Source organism: Schistocerca cancellata, chromosome 6, assembly GCF_023864275.1.
Source record: "Schistocerca cancellata isolate TAMUIC-IGC-003103 chromosome 6, iqSchCanc2.1, whole genome shotgun sequence".
NCBI classification, from domain to species: Eukaryota; Metazoa; Arthropoda; class Insecta; order Orthoptera; family Acrididae; genus Schistocerca; species Schistocerca cancellata.
In genome coordinates, this window is record NC_064631.1 from 170,948,603 (window position 1) to 170,965,303 (window position 16,701).

General features: G+C 44.4%; 1 protein-coding gene across 1 annotated transcript in view; it reads left to right on the top strand.

Annotated features, from left to right (window-relative positions):
* The first annotated feature begins 1,830 nt into the window (after window positions 1-1,830).
* The window catches only part of LOC126191147 (monocarboxylate transporter 1-like), a 210,406-nt gene continuing 195,535 nt past the window's right edge, over window positions 1,831-16,701 (top strand). The window contains exon 1 of the mRNA XM_049931901.1: window positions 1,831-1,937. The gene's annotated coding sequence lies outside the window, so the exon portion shown is untranslated. The remainder of the gene's footprint in view (window positions 1,938-16,701) is intronic.

Below are 16,701 nucleotides of genomic sequence, written 5' to 3' on the forward strand. Positions count from 1 at the left end.
ATGCATTACTCCATGTACGTAAATGTTAAACAAAGATAGGGAGATACAGCAGCCTAGTCGTATTCCTTTGTTAGTTGGTATCTCGTCATTTTTCCGTTTAGTGATGGTCGTTTTGTGATACAAACTTTTTATCGTGTTTATTAGATGTTTCAGATTTACGCGATTCGTCATTATCTTCCGAAGTTTCTGTCTATTAAGACTGTCAAAAGCTATTTCAAAATCGATAAAGCAATGAATTTTTATTATGTTTTCTGCATTTTTGTATTATCTGCAGTAAAATAAAAACTGCATCTATTGTAGAGCATCCTTTCCTAAAATCCATCTGTTACTCTCGCAGTACTACACCTACTTCCGTTCTGATTTTAGGTCTTCTATTTAAAATCTTAGCATTTATCTCTGAGTCCAGTAAACTTATTCCTCTGTTGTTACTGCACAGGCTTTTATCTCCTTTTTCATTCCTCCAAATTTTAACAATTCATCGTTAATACCATCTCTTCCCGTCGCTTTCGTGTCCTTACATCATGTTAAGGCAGATGTTATTTCGTCAGACTGTATTCCATCTAATTCCTTCTCTTCTATTGGTTCAATTTCAGTTTTTTGTGCTGTATCGTCATACCCTAATCCTCTGTAATTATTTCTCCATTGTTTCGTACATTACTTCCTATATTTAGAATTCAGAATGTTATGAGTGCCATGTGTGATGTAATGGGTGCTTTTAAACATTTTGGCACGGATTCAGCGAAGTCCTGTTTACGTTTATGGAGGTGTGCCTAACTCTCCCATGATTAGTAAACATGTCCACAAAGCTTCGATGGCAACTGGAGGACAACATGATATCGAACCGCCTCCTTAGGCGAGGTCGCTAACACACGTCTGTGATGGGACGCTTGATTCGGAAGTAACCGTTTCGAATTCTGTGGGAGAAAAAAATTTTCATCGTCAGTGTTTGGCCTCTCCCTTCTCCCATGATCACAACACTAACATAGTACGACACTCGTTCAAGAGAACTATGCTCCAATCTTCAGCTTCTCGCATTCTCGTTTGTCCTGCGTTTCTTTATTTCATCAATCCACCTTCCTCTAGGCTTTTTATTATTACAGACATGAAATCTCCTTAGTATATTCTCTGTTTTCGTTTTATTATGTGCCCAGCCAATCTCAATTTCACTTTCATATGTCCCCATCGCCTTCTCCACAAAAGTTTTCTCTCTTATCAAGCTGTTTCAATGTCCCATCTTGCTCGTTGACAACCCTCCATTTTTGAATTGTTTCAGCGTTATCTTCCATGTTTCACTTCCGTAAGATACTGCTGGCGTTATACACTGATTGCACACCGTCAATATCGGGCAAATTCTGGAGACCTTCCGATGTCCACTGGTGTCACGTCATCAGATTGCCTATCATCGGTTTGTAATCCTGATTTTAGTGCATTGTTGCCGTACGCGCCAGCGGGTATTTAAAATCCTTCACATGCTATCGCGGAAGTGGTCTGTGAAAAACACTATTCGCTTCCGCCTGAGTAGCCACGTACGCTGTCAACAGTGACGGCAAAACAGGAAGGCATTCCACGCCTCCACAGCTGAGGGACAACGTGGCGCTCAGCTGTTTTGGCAGACGGCCGTGCAGCGACGTAGATTGAGGCAGGGACGCCTTCCAAGTGCCTGGAAGCCGGTGTGCTCGGCGATGACGCAAGCCGCGGAAAGCCTTGCGCGCTATCGGCACCGGCAGGGTCCGCAGCTGGCGTGACGCAGGCAATCACTGTGCGCTGTGGTGGGGGGGGTCTGGCACAGGCCGCAGCGGCTTGCATACTGGTAGCGCGCGCGCCGCCGCAGCCAGCCAGTTACCGACTGGACGCCGTCCGCGAACGTAGCCGAGCGCAGCCGAACGCGAGTGGAACCCGACTCCGCAGGTCGTCGCACGCACAGTAGCGAGCAACAGGTGGGTGAGCCGGCCTTTGTGCGGGTCAGCGCAGCCGCGCCCGTAATCCACGCTCTAAGCCGCCGCGCGACGGGACTCCAGACACCCTGCGGCCGCCGTTGGGATCAACGGGCTCCGCACGTGCGAATAACGTGGATCAGCGTGATTAAGTGCGCCACCGCCATCTGTGTTACAACAAAGTACACTTTGATCTCTTGGGCTTTCTTGGCGAAATATTTCGGTTTGTAGCCCACTTGCTATTTTCTTTCCATAATATCCGGTAACCAGCCAGACTTTGAGCGCGACAGGTTGTGCGCGGGTCAGGCGATTGTTTCCCGAAGCTATTAAGAAATAAAACTGCCTTAACCCACCCTGAAGAGAACCGCTCCAAAGTTTTAATAGTGCTTTTAGTTTCAAAATGTTGCTTCCTAATCCTCAAAAGGAATTTCTGCAGACCGACAATGGCTGTGCAAGCCATCCTGTTCATACCAGTCTCACAGAAATTTAAGACAAAACATGAGGCTGCGCCAGACCATAAAAAATTATTGCAAGTAACGATAATGAAAAAAGACAATACGCTTCAGCAAAGAAGTCTGAAGAGGAACGTATCTATGAGCATGGAGATAAGATCAATATTTTTCTGAAGTGATGGAAGCCAACTCAGTAACGGATTCCGCGCTTTGTTTAAGCTAAAGCATCTGTCCTTGTTAATTAAATTACCATAGCATCGTTGGTTACATTGTCCGAGAAGTTAGTCGCCTGTACCTCGAAGCTGGTGTCTTAGTATTTCATTTCAAATGCTTCAAATGGCTCTGAGCACTATGGGACTTAACTTCTGAGGGCATCAGTCCCCCAGAACTTCGAACTACTTAAACCTAACTAACCTAAGGACATCACACACATCCATGCCCGAGGCAGGATTCGAACCTGCAACCGTAGCGGTCGCGCGGTTCCAGACTGTAGCGCCTAGAACCGCTCGGCCACTCACGTTCATAGGAGACAGAGTATCCGATGACAGCTGATTTTTTTCAACATTTCATGTAGTCGACCGATTACGATATTGTAGTGCCTATGTTATTCCGAATCATGATGCAATGTTTCCTTGCATGCATACCCAAAGGAACATTGCATAGCAATTCGGAATAACGCAGGGACGACAATATCGTACGTATCCGTGAACATCGAGGAAGCGACTTTTAAGTAAAATGTCTCCCCTGGTTGGGAATATACATAAAGGTTGTAGACACATAGTTGAGGACGTATGGAAGTTTGGGACTGGCGGCAAATCGTGCGTGCATAGCCTAACGGTAAGGCGACCGCTACCGATAAGTGGGAAATCCAGATTCGAGTCTCGGTTCGGCATAGATTTTCACTGTCGTCATTCCGTTATACAGCTGATGATTGTCCATATTCGCCACTGCGAATAAATTTCATTTATTTCTTGTAGTGTGTCCTCCATACGATATGCCTTTTAAGACAGTCTCAACAGTTTCAGTTAGCATTTAGATTCGTCAAAAATTTCCGCGACACTGTTTTATTCTGTGACGGAATCGGGAGAAAGGTCTAAAGAATGTTCGCAATTTAGTTTGAGTCCAAATCACAAACATGTTTCACTATTGGTGTGGTATCATCAGTGGACACTTCACTATTCTCACTGATCATACAGGATGCTTAAAACAAGTATGACATATTCCTACAAGCGCTATTGTTGGATAATAGTAGAAGGAAAGTTGCTCTAACGATATGTCCAGAAACCTATATCCATTGATATCTCTGCCGTGAGGATCTACAATCCACAGCCACCATTTAGTTCACAGGCGAGCAAGGAATCACAGGCGGTGGCTGTAGTAAATTACCACAATAAGCAGGTGTGACCAGATGCAAATCCTCGTGCAGTTATGGTGATGAAGCATCAGCATCCCTTCAGTAACAACGTGTGGGAAGAGCTGTTGGTTAGAGACCCACACACTTTAGCAAACAGACTGACGCATCCTGTGTATCACCACTTTCTGCACGATAAATTACCAGCGCTATTGGAGAACGTTACCCTTACAGTTGGACAACGACTGTGGTTTATGATCCACGGGGTACGCACCGTGCAAAAGTCCTCGCTGCAAGCCGGCCGGAGTGGCCGAGCGGTTCTAGGCGCTACAGTCTGGACCCGCGCGACTGCTACGGTCGCAGGTTCGAATCCTGCCTCGGGCATGGGCGTGTGTGTTGTCCTTAGGTTAGTTAGGTTTAAGTAGTTCTAAGTTCTAGGGGACTGATGACCTCAGAAGTTAAGTCCCATAGTGCTCAGAGCCTTTTTATCCTCGATGCAACATTTCATGGGCGATGGATTGGTCGAGTTGGTCCGAAAGCATGGCTTGCTCGTACACTGGACTTCAATCCCTTGGATTTCTTGCTACAGGGACATGTAAAGTCATTCGTGTATGCACAACCCATCGACAATGCACAGTCGTTTTAGGAGTGATCCTACTGGACCCAAAAGTATTTAAAAAGGTACATTATTGACAGGAAAGAAGTGCTGCGTGTGTGTATGGTATGCAGCACTGCCTGTAGTGTCTACTTCAACGTAACAGGCATATGGGAATGATACAATAGTGTGGCCCATATCTCAAGAGGTATTTGTTTCCGGACATATCATAGGAATCTTGCTTCTACATGTGACAATTACTGCTTCCTTTAGGGATACACGACACATTTTTAAACGCCCTTTCACGGCCCGTGTGATAAATCGAAACGATCTCGAATTCCAGTCAAAGATTCAGCTAATTTTAAACGAGGACTCCTTTTAGGTCAATGCACTTTCGTCGGCGTCTTTGCAGTGATCCGATTCGAGCGGCCATGACACTGCAACTCCTTCATGCAGACCGAAACTTCTTCCAGTCACCTATTAGTCTAGATTCAAGCATGGGCCTCCACAGGAATTGCCTTTTTCTATGTAACCCAGTCAGTGATGTTGATATGTGTCACACCAAAAAGCTAAATTGTACATCAGACACACAGAATTTGCTATATATAAGAAACCATCAGCCTCCATTGCGGTAACGAAACCAACCTTTACCAAGGTTTCAGCCCAAGTAATTCAGCCTTCTTCAGAAGGTATACCTGATTCTATAATATGTCTACGAGAGCATGGTCTAGAAATAGGTCTATGCCTGAATAGGCGTAGTCACATTTTAAAACTGCGGTACATAGGTACTAAGGCACCACCAAGACTTAACCTAGGTAAAGGTTGGTTTCATTACCGCAATCGAGGCTGATAGTTTCTTATATATTAGATTATCACGATTGTTGACTGGGCTGCAATGTTGAAAGTACTAGAATTTACTATATTCGAAGATACTGACAATTAGAGACTCTATATTTAATGGATGTAGATTACACTGATACCTAGAATAGTAAGTATGTCTTTTAACCAAAACGTGTCTGCAGACTAAGGGCAGACGAGTCTTTGGACCTTTGCCGTTGTTAATCGTCGCCGCGGTACGATCCTTAGCATTTGTATGAACGCCTGCCCACGAAGAAAGCATTCGGGAAGGTGTCAGATCTTTGTATTAATGGATTTATTACACCATTTTCATGTCGTCTACTTCTTAAGATTTGTGTGTGTATTGTGTATTTAACTGGGGACCTAGAAACGACGGAGAGGCTTCATCCCGCCATAGGCCTCAGTGGTTCACAATCACCACAACGGGCGACAGCAGTCCAGCCAGCCCACAGCCGCCCCACACCGAACCCAGGATTATTGTGCAGCTCGGCCCCCAGTGGACACCCGGACACCCCTCTCCCCCTCCACCCCACCCCCCTTTCAGGAACGTCTCACGGCAGACGAGTGTAACCTCAGTTGAGTGGTAGAGTAATTATGGTGTACGCGTACGTGGAGACAGTGTTTGTGGAGCAATTGCCGACATAAGTGTAACTGAGGCGGAATAAGGAGAACCAGCCCGCATTCGCCGGGATAGATGGAAAACCGCCTTAAAAACCATCCACAGGCTGGCCGGCACACCGGACCTCGACACTAACCTGCCGGGCGGATTCGTGCCGGGGACCGACACGCCTTCCCGTTCGGAAAGCAGCGCGTTAGACCGCGTGGCTAGCCGGGCGGGCTTCTTAAGATTTAGTGACGTAGATCATGTTTAACAAAGGTGTTTGATTGCTACATGTTGTGAATAGGTACAGCTCAGCACGGCATTTGTCTGAATGCTTGTGGTAAACCTTAAACCATGGAAAATTTGGCTGGTGGGACCCAAGATGTAATCAAGATACTTGAATAATGATAATATTGAAACCAACAGCTGTATTGTATTCCAACGTCGTTTATTAAATACAGCTGTGGTTTCAATATCATCATTATTCAAGTACTTTATGTCTGGCTACTGCCCACTGATCTCGTCAAGATAGTCCTCCTGTCAACAATGTGACCCATTGTTGCGAAACCCTGGCATTGTTTTACAAAATTCTATAATTCTGGCTTTGCATGTTGGGTGGTGCTGCCACCCTGCCAAGTTCGGAAAGATGTCAGTGTATGGTGACGATAGTTTTCAGAACTTGAGGAAGATTTCATGCTATGTTATTTCTTACTACTAGAACAGAGAATGGCGTGTTCGACATTTGTGAGTAATGCATTTAGGTCGATATTGGAGATGAAGAAAATGCAACCCTCCATACAAAACGGCCGTGTCTTCGGCATCTACTTAAAACGCTCTGTCGTGTACTGTAAAAGTGTGTCGCCTCAGCACAAAGTGATTGTAGTTGTGAGCCCTGTCCTCATTAGCTATTTCTGCTCCTTATTGTGAAAGATCACGATTTATTCTGAAAGTATAAGAGGATAACGGTGAACCAGTAATTTTCTGGCATTAAATTTACGAAAGCTGTTTTACCTTCCAGTCGAGTTGCTGAATCGCACCACACGTTGTATTTTCAAACTCCTCTGTTAGACTGCTTATTTGGAGTGAAAAGTCAACACCTATGACTCACGTAATAGCAATTAAAAGCTTTGTTAACGGCTCCACAGTGAGTAGTACACAATCTATGAGTGAAAGTCATTGAATGTAATTCACATAACAGTAATTAGTTGTTTAAAAAAACGGTTCAAACGGCGGTAAGCACTATGGGACTTAACATCTGAGGTCATCAGTCACTTAGAACTTAGAACTACTTAAACCTAACTTACGTAAGGACATCACACACATCCATGCCCGAGGCAGGATTCGAACCCGCAACCGTAGCAGCAGTGCAGTTCCGGAATGAAGCGCCTAGAACCGCTCGGCTACAGCTGCCGGCAACGAAGGCTGACGAATACGCAATGAACAGAAGAAAACTTTGTGTTGAGAAGCCAATATAAATTACGGCAAAATACTAGAATTGAACACTACTTAGAGGCTAGACCACACAATCCATAGAGCAGCTGAGCTAAAGGGAACAAAAGACTGCGTTTTATTGGCAGAATATCTATGTTAGATACACTACGCCTGTCCGTCCACTGCAAGAGTATCGCGTTATGGGACACTTAACAGATAGTACTGACGGACGGCATAGGAAAGGCTCAGACAAGGGCAACTCGTTCTGTACTACTGCGTAATACGGCAGAGAGTGTCGCAGATATGATATGCGAATTGTGGTGCCATTCATCTTTTCAAGGATTTTCAATCACCAGCTTTCAGCCGGCCGGAGTGGCCGAGCCGTTCTAGCCGTTTCAGTTCCGAACCTCGCGACCGCTACAGTCGCAGGTTCGAATCCTGCCTCGGGCATGGATGTGTTTGATGACCGGTAGAGAAATAGTGTGAAAGTTTCCAGAATGAGATTTTCACTCTGCAGCGGAGTGTGCGCTAATATGAAACTTCCTGGCAGATCAAAACTTTAGGAAGGACCGAGACTCGAACTCGGGACCTTTGCCAATTCAGTGTGAAAGTTGTTTGATGAAACCTCTGCCGGACATTAATGAATAGCAGAGTATTCACGTAGATGTAAATGCAGACTTAGTTCGTCATGTTCAAAAGCCCCACAGGTACAAATTGTGAACAAATTTATGTAACAGATACAAGGGCATAATTAAACCACACACAAATAGTTTTCTGGGCCAAATACTATTGCAAATAATGTACGAAATAGTGTTAGCCAGCATAACCAGACGCATAACCAGGTGTAACGAACCACAAATACAGTGAATCGAAGGCAGTGTAATAACCGTGTCAACCTTGTTCAGAAGCTCTGCCCATGTACGCTACGCAGCACTGATGTAAGCAGACAGTAGGCAGATGTTCAGGTTTAACCCCCTAATATCACTGGGTTCAATATGATCCCGTTTGGAAATATATATCTCCCTTGTTTCCGAAACTACCATTTTCAAAATACATTACTTTCCCCCTGATTCAATGATGTTTCGTTCATTTTTATATCTTCAGCACATTAAAATTTGTTCATTGTTTTTGCACTGAGTACCACTGGACCAATATGACCCCAATCCAAATTTCTTTTTCTTTCTTGAACGTAATATTTGTGGAAATAGAATCAACTGTAATGCTAGTTTATTGAAATACCGTCGATATTTGCGGTGTAAATTATTTGTATTTTACACTGAAGCGCCAATGAAATGGGTATAGGCATGCGTATTCCAATACAGCGATTTTGCTAACAGACAGAAGACGATGCTGCGGTCGGTAAAGCATATGTGAGACAACAAGTGTCTGGCGCAGCTGTTGTTCTGCAGTAGCAGATTATCAGGATTTACGTGTGTTTGAACGTTGTGTTAGTCGGCGCACGAGAGATGGGACACAGCATCTCCCAGGTAGCGATGAACAGGGGACTTTCCCGTACAAACATTTCATGAGTGTACTGTGAATATCAGGAATCCGGTAAAACTTCAGATCTCCGACATCGCTGCGGCCGGAAAAAGATCCTGCAAGAACGGGACCAACGACGACCGAAAAGAATCGTTTAACGTGACAGAAGTGCAACCCTTCCGTAAATTGCTGCAGATTTAAAATGCTCGGCCATCAACAAGTCTCAGCGTGCGAACCATTCAACGAAACATCACCGATATGGGCTTTCGGAGCCGAAGCCCCGCTCGTGTACCCCTGATGACTGCATAACACAATGCTTTACGCCTCGCCTGGACCCGTCAACACCGACATTGGGCTGTTGGTGACCGGAAACATGTTGCCTGGTCAGACGAGTTTCAAATTATATCGGGCCCACGGAAATGTGCAGGCATGGAAAGAACCACATGAATTCATGTACTCTGCATGTCAGCAGGGAATTGTTGAAGCTGGTGGAGGCTCTGTAATGTTATGAGGTGTGTGCAGTTCGAGTGATTTGAGACTCTTAATACGTCTAGATACGACTCTGACAGGTGACAAGTACGTAAGCATCCTGTGTGATCATCTGCGTCCTTTCATGCCCATTGTGCATTCCGACGGACTTGGGAAATTCCAGCAGCGCAATGCGATACCCCTCAATTACAGATTTGCTAGAGAATAGCTTTTGAGTTTAAACACTTCCTGTGGCCACCAAACTGCTCAGACATGAACATTATTAAGCATACCTGGGATGCCTTGCAACGTGCTGTTCAGTAGAGATCTTCACACCTTCGTACTCTTACAGATTAATGACAGTCCTGCATGATTCATGGTGTCATTTCCCTCCAGCACTACCTCGGACATTAGTCGAGTTCATGCCACGGCATGCTGCGGCACTTCTTCGAGCTCTCGGGGACCCTACACGATGTTCGGCAGAAGTATCAGTTTCTTTGGCACTTCAGTGTATAACACAGGGCATTTCGAACAATGTGACTAAAGTGTTCTTGAATGCTAACACACATAAACAACAGCATTCGTCTTATTTGAAAGTAAACATTCTGTACCAAGTCTACAAGAGCATTCCTTGTAGACATAGCCTGAGAGACGTGTCAGGAGAACTTATGGACCTGATATTCGAGACAGTACAAGTACATTGAGTTTAAACTATTGCTGCTCATTATCCTGGATTGTACAACGAAGATTTTCATAGATACGAAAGTGTTTACTGTGACAATTAGCTACGCCACCTTCATCTTCTGTAAAAAATAATGAAGACGAAAGCACTAGACTGTCAGTTCGTGCGACGACCATCGTCAGAACCCTGCCAAGCTTCAGAAAAGAGGCATAAATCACGCACGTGAGATGTGTTTTTGGTACAGCTGCGCAGCATCACGTGTATTGCCACTCGTGCGGCTTCTGCTGATGAAATTGGTTCCTGTCACGATTAGCTGGAACACGCACTAGATAAGTGACTTACATTACACACGTGGAACGTTCAAGAAAGACTATCCTCCAACGGATACAAATCAAGTGTAAGCATGTGTCCGTAACAGCACTTCGCTGTGGAGTATATAATGACTGTATCAACGAACTAACTTGTTTATCTCGTATGGTAGGATGAATTTCATTGACTTGTTTGTCTTCTAGATAAGAACAAATTTCAATTTTCTTTCGCAAATGAAGTCTATAACATTCTTGTTTATCATTCAGATGAACTTTAAATTAATTTTAAAAGGTATTGAACTGTATCCACTTATTTTGAGTGAGGCTGTTATCAGTTATTCCGGTTCTTCAACTGTTACAATGTTCGTACTAAGTGTATTTGGTTGTAGTCAGCGGATGATATCCTAGTAATTGGTGACTGGATATGGAGATGTTAAGCCAGTACTGTTGGAGATTTTAATACTTATAGCGCTTTTTAATAAAATGAATTGTGTTTACAGTAATATCACTGTGAGCCTGCTGCTTATGATACTGCAGTTCACGATGACCGTACTACTCGTAGCAAAGCATTTTATATCTCGTAAACTAAACTAAACTCCGCCCGAACAGGCCGTGAAAGCTCAATGGTACCGACCAGCCGCCGTGTCATCCTCAGGCCACCAGCGACACTGGATGGGGATATAGAGGGCCATGTCGTCAGCATGCCAGTCTCCCACTCGTAAGTCATTTTACGAGACCGGAGCCGCTACTTCTCAATCAAGCAGTTCCTCCGTTTGCCTCCCAAGGGCTGAATGCACCCCACTTGCCAACATCGCTCGGCAGACCGGATGGTGGCCCATCCAAGTGCTAGCCCTGCCCGACGTCGCTTAACTTCAATAATCTGATGGGAACCGGTGTTGCCACTGCCGCAAGGCCGTTGGTGTTTTGTATCTCATGATGGATCATAAGCCATAGCAACCGTATTATTGAAACAGGAGATGTTAATAAACCGAGACAAAAATATTGCATTACTAAAGAAATTATGTTACAAAACGACGAATAAAAGTTATTCTAACCAACAAGATGAACAGAAACAGCCGGCCGGGGTGGCCGAGCGCTTCTAGGCGCTGCAGTCTGGAACCGCGCGACTGCTACGGTCGCAGGTTCGAATCCTGCCTCGGGCATGGATGTGTGTGATGTCCTTAGGTTAGTTAGGTTTAAGTAGGTCTAAGTTCCAGGGGACTGATGACCTCAGAAGTTAAGTCCCATAGTGCTCAGAGCCATTTGAACCATTTGAACAGAGACTGACGAAGAATGGCTGCAAATATAATACCAGTAAACCTGTCGCCTGATACTATAAAAATCGATCTCACCTGCATAAAACAGCTTTAAATGTCTGATTATTTAAGGAATGAGTTAAAGAGTTAAATATTTGACGTTAAGCACTTAGTGTTTCTGGCGTCATGCCTCTTGAAGTACGTACTGTACGATGATGTAATATTGCGGGTACATTCTCTGGTACATGTGGATACTGTCTGCAACACGTGTTTCGTATAAAGTTAGTAATAAAGAAATAATAAATTAAACATCATACTAGACGCTGTAGCACTACTGCATGTTCAGCCAAATGTAGTAAGCGATAAAAGATTCATTATTTCATTATTTTGTGGCCGGCCACTGTGGCCGAGTGGTTCTAGGCGCTTCAGTCCGGAAGCGCGCTGCTGCTACGGTCGCAGGTTCGAATCCTGCCTCGCGCATAGATGTGCGTGATGTCCTTAGGTTAGTTAGGTTTAAGTAGTTCTAAGTCTAGGGGACTGATGACCTCAGCTGTTAAGTCCCATAGTGCTTAGAGCTATTTGAACCATTATTTTGTGGGTGGTGTCGTCGAGGAAAAATGTCGAAAAGTTTTAAACGTATTGAATTTTCTCATTTTCAGAGTACCGAAGGGCGATCATTTTTATTTGTTAAAAACCATTGAAAAGTCAATCTCGCCTAGAAATTTTTTTTATTTAAGACTACCGGTTTCAAGAGTCATTGCCGCCATCTTCAGGTCTCTAACATCTTTTTGTTGTAAAACATGTCCGTTTTACGCTGACACTCTAGCACAAGATGTCAAGCGGATAAAAGTCAGCACATTATAAACGTTAGACATCGCTAAAATAATTGAAAACGTAAAGCACTTTGTCCAAATGGTCATGTCCATATATATATTGCTCACAGACGCTTCATACATCACACAAACACGGTATACAGTAGCACATCTGTTTGCATATGCTGGAGACCTAATTAATATGATAAAAATTATTACTCTTCATACAAGTAACAAGAATAGTATAAATGACGTATTTTCCACGAGACGATTCAATAACAAAAACGTTTTTATTAAAAAGTAATGAAACAAGCTTCCTTTTTAAAACTCTCTGACAACAATGGTGATGTACATTAGAACTAGTTGGACCACCTCCCGGCAGGCAGCAGGGCTTTCCAGGGCAAAAGATAAGCATTGGCCGCTTTTACTGTCCTGCCAGCTTCATAACACCTTCCCCTGCGCATCTTAATTGATAACCTCATTAAATGTCCGCCCCCGGTAGCTGAGTGGCCCTCTGTAATAAAATGAACTGAGTTAGTCGATCAACAACGAACTTAAACGGATGTCTTACGAAGTCCGCCTCGAGCAGATGCAACGAACGAAAGCAAACAAAACGACGGCACGGTAGCTCAGCGTGTTCGGTCAGACGGTTAGCTGCCCTCTGTAATAAAAAAAAAACTGAGTTAATCGAGCAACAGCGAACTTAAACGGGTGTCTTGCGACGTCCGCCGCGAGCAGATACAACGAACGAAATCAAACAAAATGAGTAAAAAAAAAAAAAAAAAAAAAAAAAAAAACGTGAGGTCAGCGCGACAGAATGTCAATCCTAAGCGCCTTGGTTCGATTCCCGCCTGGGTCGGAGATTTTCTCCGCTCAGGGACTGGGTGTTGTGTTGTCCTAATCATCATCATTTCATCCCCATCGACGCGTAAGTCGCCTTAGTGGCGTCAAATCGAAAGACTTGCACCCGGCGAACGGTCTACCCGACGGAAGGCCCTAGTCACACGACATTTTTTTTATTTTTTTTACCTCATTAAATTAGTATGTTACATTAGTTTAACAGTAACTGCAATATAAGACACCATCGCAAGTGTTTTGAATGACACTTTTCTTTTACTCGTTGCATTGTGTTACAATAGCCAAAATTTGGCTACATATTAATTGCTGCAAACATGTGTCACACCTGAAGATGACCGTCTCTGTAATGCGCATCCACGAATCCATGTTACTTCCATTTTGGTGTTTACACATAGCAGCTGCGCACTCTCGTGAGGTGTCGCATTGGAAGACAAACAATATAATGTTCAGATCTCACTTCTATTAACTCCACAGTGGCGGCGCTGTATGCCACTCTGACGTAACCGGCAAACTTTACTTAGCTCGCGGCCGAATTGGCCAATGTTAATTAAAATCAAGCGCATCTTAAATTTTTACCATCGGTGTAAGTATTCGTATTTTTGTTACTGAGCAATAAAAATAGACTCCTATTAAGCTCTTGAGATTCCTTATTGTTTCTGGATTCGGCTGTCAGTTGTTCGAAGCATATTATTACAATGAAGAGCCAAAGAAACTGGTACACCTGCCTAATATCGTGTAGGCCCCCGCGAGCACGCAGAAGTGGCACAACACGGAGTGGCTTCGACTCGACTAATGTCTGAAGTAGTGCTGGAGGGGACACCGTGAATCCTGCAGGGCTGTTCACAAGGCCGTAAGAGTACGAGGCGATGGTGGACTTCTCGTCTGAACAGCACGTTGCAAGACATCCCAGATATGTGGAATAATTTTCATGTCTGGGTTGGGGGGGGGGGGGGCGAGGGGTGGAAGGGGAATCGCATTGTCCTGCTGGATTTGCCCAAATCCGTCGGAACGCACAGTGGACATCAATGGATGCAGGTTCAAAATGGCTCTGAGCACTATGGGACTTAACATCTTAGGTCATCAGTCCCCTAGAACTTAGAGCTACTTAAACCTAACTAACCTAAGGACATCACACACATCCATGCCCGAGGCAGGATTCGAACTTGCGACCGTAGCGGTCTCGCGGTTCCAGATTGTATCTCCTAGAATCGCACGGCCACTCCGGCCGGCAATGGATGCAGGTGACCAGACAGAACTCTTAGGTACGTGTCACCTGTCAGAGTCGTATCTAGACGTATCAGAGGTCCCATATCACTCCAACTGCTGACGCCCCATACCATTACAGAGCCTACACCAGCTTGAACGGTTCCCTGCTGGCATGCAGGGTCCATGGATTGATGAGGTTGTCTCCATACACGTATACGTCTATCCGCTCGATACAATTTGAAACGAAACTCGTCCGACCAGGCAGCATGTTTCCAGTCATTAACAGTCCAATGTCGGTGTTGACGGGCCCAGGCGAGGCGTAAAGCTTTGTGTCGTTCAGTCATCAAGTTCATACGAGTGGGTCTTCACCTCCGAAAGCCCATATCGATGATGTTTTGTTGAATGGTTCGCACACTGACACTTGTTGATGGCCCAGCACTGAAATCTGCAGCAATTTACGGAAGGGTTGCACTTCTGTTACGTTGAACGATTCTCTTCAGTCGTCGTTGCTCCTGTACTTACAGGATCTTTTACCGGCCGCAGCGATTTCGGAGATTTGATGTTTTACTGGATTCCTGATATTCACGGTACATTCGTGAAATGGTCGAACACGGAAATCCCCACTTCATCGTTACCTCGGTGATGCTGTGTCTCATCTCTCGTGCGGCGACTACAACACCACGTTCAAACTGGCTTAGAATTTGATAACCTGCCATTGTAGCAGCAGTAACCGGTCTAACAACTGCGCCAGACCCTTGTTGTCTTATATAGGCGTTACCGACCACACCACCGTATTCTTCCTATTTACATATTCGGTATTTGAATATGCATGCCTATACCAGTTTCTTTGGCGTTTCAGTGTATAAAACGGCTGAGAAACGCGTGTCGCACGAACACTTGACTCGGGCCTCATGCGGCCCATGGGCCGCAGTTTGACGTCCACTGTTTTAGCCTTTTACTGACGTAAATAACGTTAATTCGTATTGGCAACCAGCGGGAAAACGGTCCTGTCGGAACACAAGAAGTGCGAGTACTTTCCTACTTATTTAAAAGACTGACCGAAAAATGGGGTACCAGCCGCCTCATTCTACCTTCCACAGAACCTATAAAAATTTTCCGAAAAATGAACTGATGCGGAGATATACACGCTTGTTTTGCAAATCACCTCTGATTCCCACAAGCTCCCCTAACTATTACTCGCTCGCACCCATGAGTCCATTGCTGTAACTCGCTTATTTCCATCCACTCTACTTGCACATTCTCATTCACTCATTCAGGTAAACTCACTGTCATTTTCTCTTTGTGTCTAAGTGTCACTGTCTCCTGTGTAACAGCGTCTCTTTCGTTCTTTCATACTCTTTCCTTTCTCTTTCTAACTGCCACGGTCTCCCTATTTCTTTCTCTTTCTTCTACTGTCTCATTCCTTCCTTCCCATTGCTGCTGTGTCTTCTTACTGTCAGTATCTTCCTCTTCCTTGTTGCCGTTGTCATAGACTCTCTCTCTCATTCTCACTGGCTCTCAATCACATCTGCTTCCTACTCTTTATTCTTGTCCCACCGACATGGTCTCCTTCACTCTTTTCCTAGCATTGTTCTTGCTGGATCTACTATGTTCCACTGCATTACTTTCTTCCTCTCACATTGCCATTGTCACCTTCCCTCTTTCTATGAAACAACTGCTGTTTACGACCTTTAAGTATTTATTACTTTTACACCTCTTTCTCACTGAGACCGTCTCCTTCTCTGTCAGCATAAAAAAGCGCGAATATGTTCACAAGCCAAACTTTTAGGGAAAATTTTTAATGGCGAATGAGATAGCTGGTATCCCACTTTATAGACAGTTTTTTTTAAATAAATAGGAACATATTCTCAGTTTTTGGTGCTTCGATAGCAGCATTTTTCCGCTGGTTCCCTTCCTTTCTCTGCTGCAGCAGGGTATGTAACTCATATGAAAAGAAATGTAATGGTCAGTAAAATTTCGATTGTGTACTTATGCGAAACTGAAATATCGCAAAAATAATGTTACATCTCAGACCGGATTTAACACTCAAAAAAATTTAGCATGTCCTTCCGTACTACAACATGGTGTTCCCAGATGATAACGAAAACACTTCACAGCATATTTCTCCGTGTTACATCACTTTATAAACAAAACTATAATTTCCCCTCACACCGCATTTTACGTGCGTATTTTAAGTGTTCAAGCAAGATAACTTTGAACCTCTGCTGTAACAGATGGTACGAATTACCAAGGCTGAAATCGTGACGGAAGAGAAACGTAACTCCACGCTCACACCAGCGCCTCTGTGAGTCAGCTGCCAATTCAGTTGCGCGGCACGCGACTCGGGGAAAACTGATGTAATCCCTGGTGGATTATTACCAGTACTTTTCCTGCGCGGCAGGAGAGA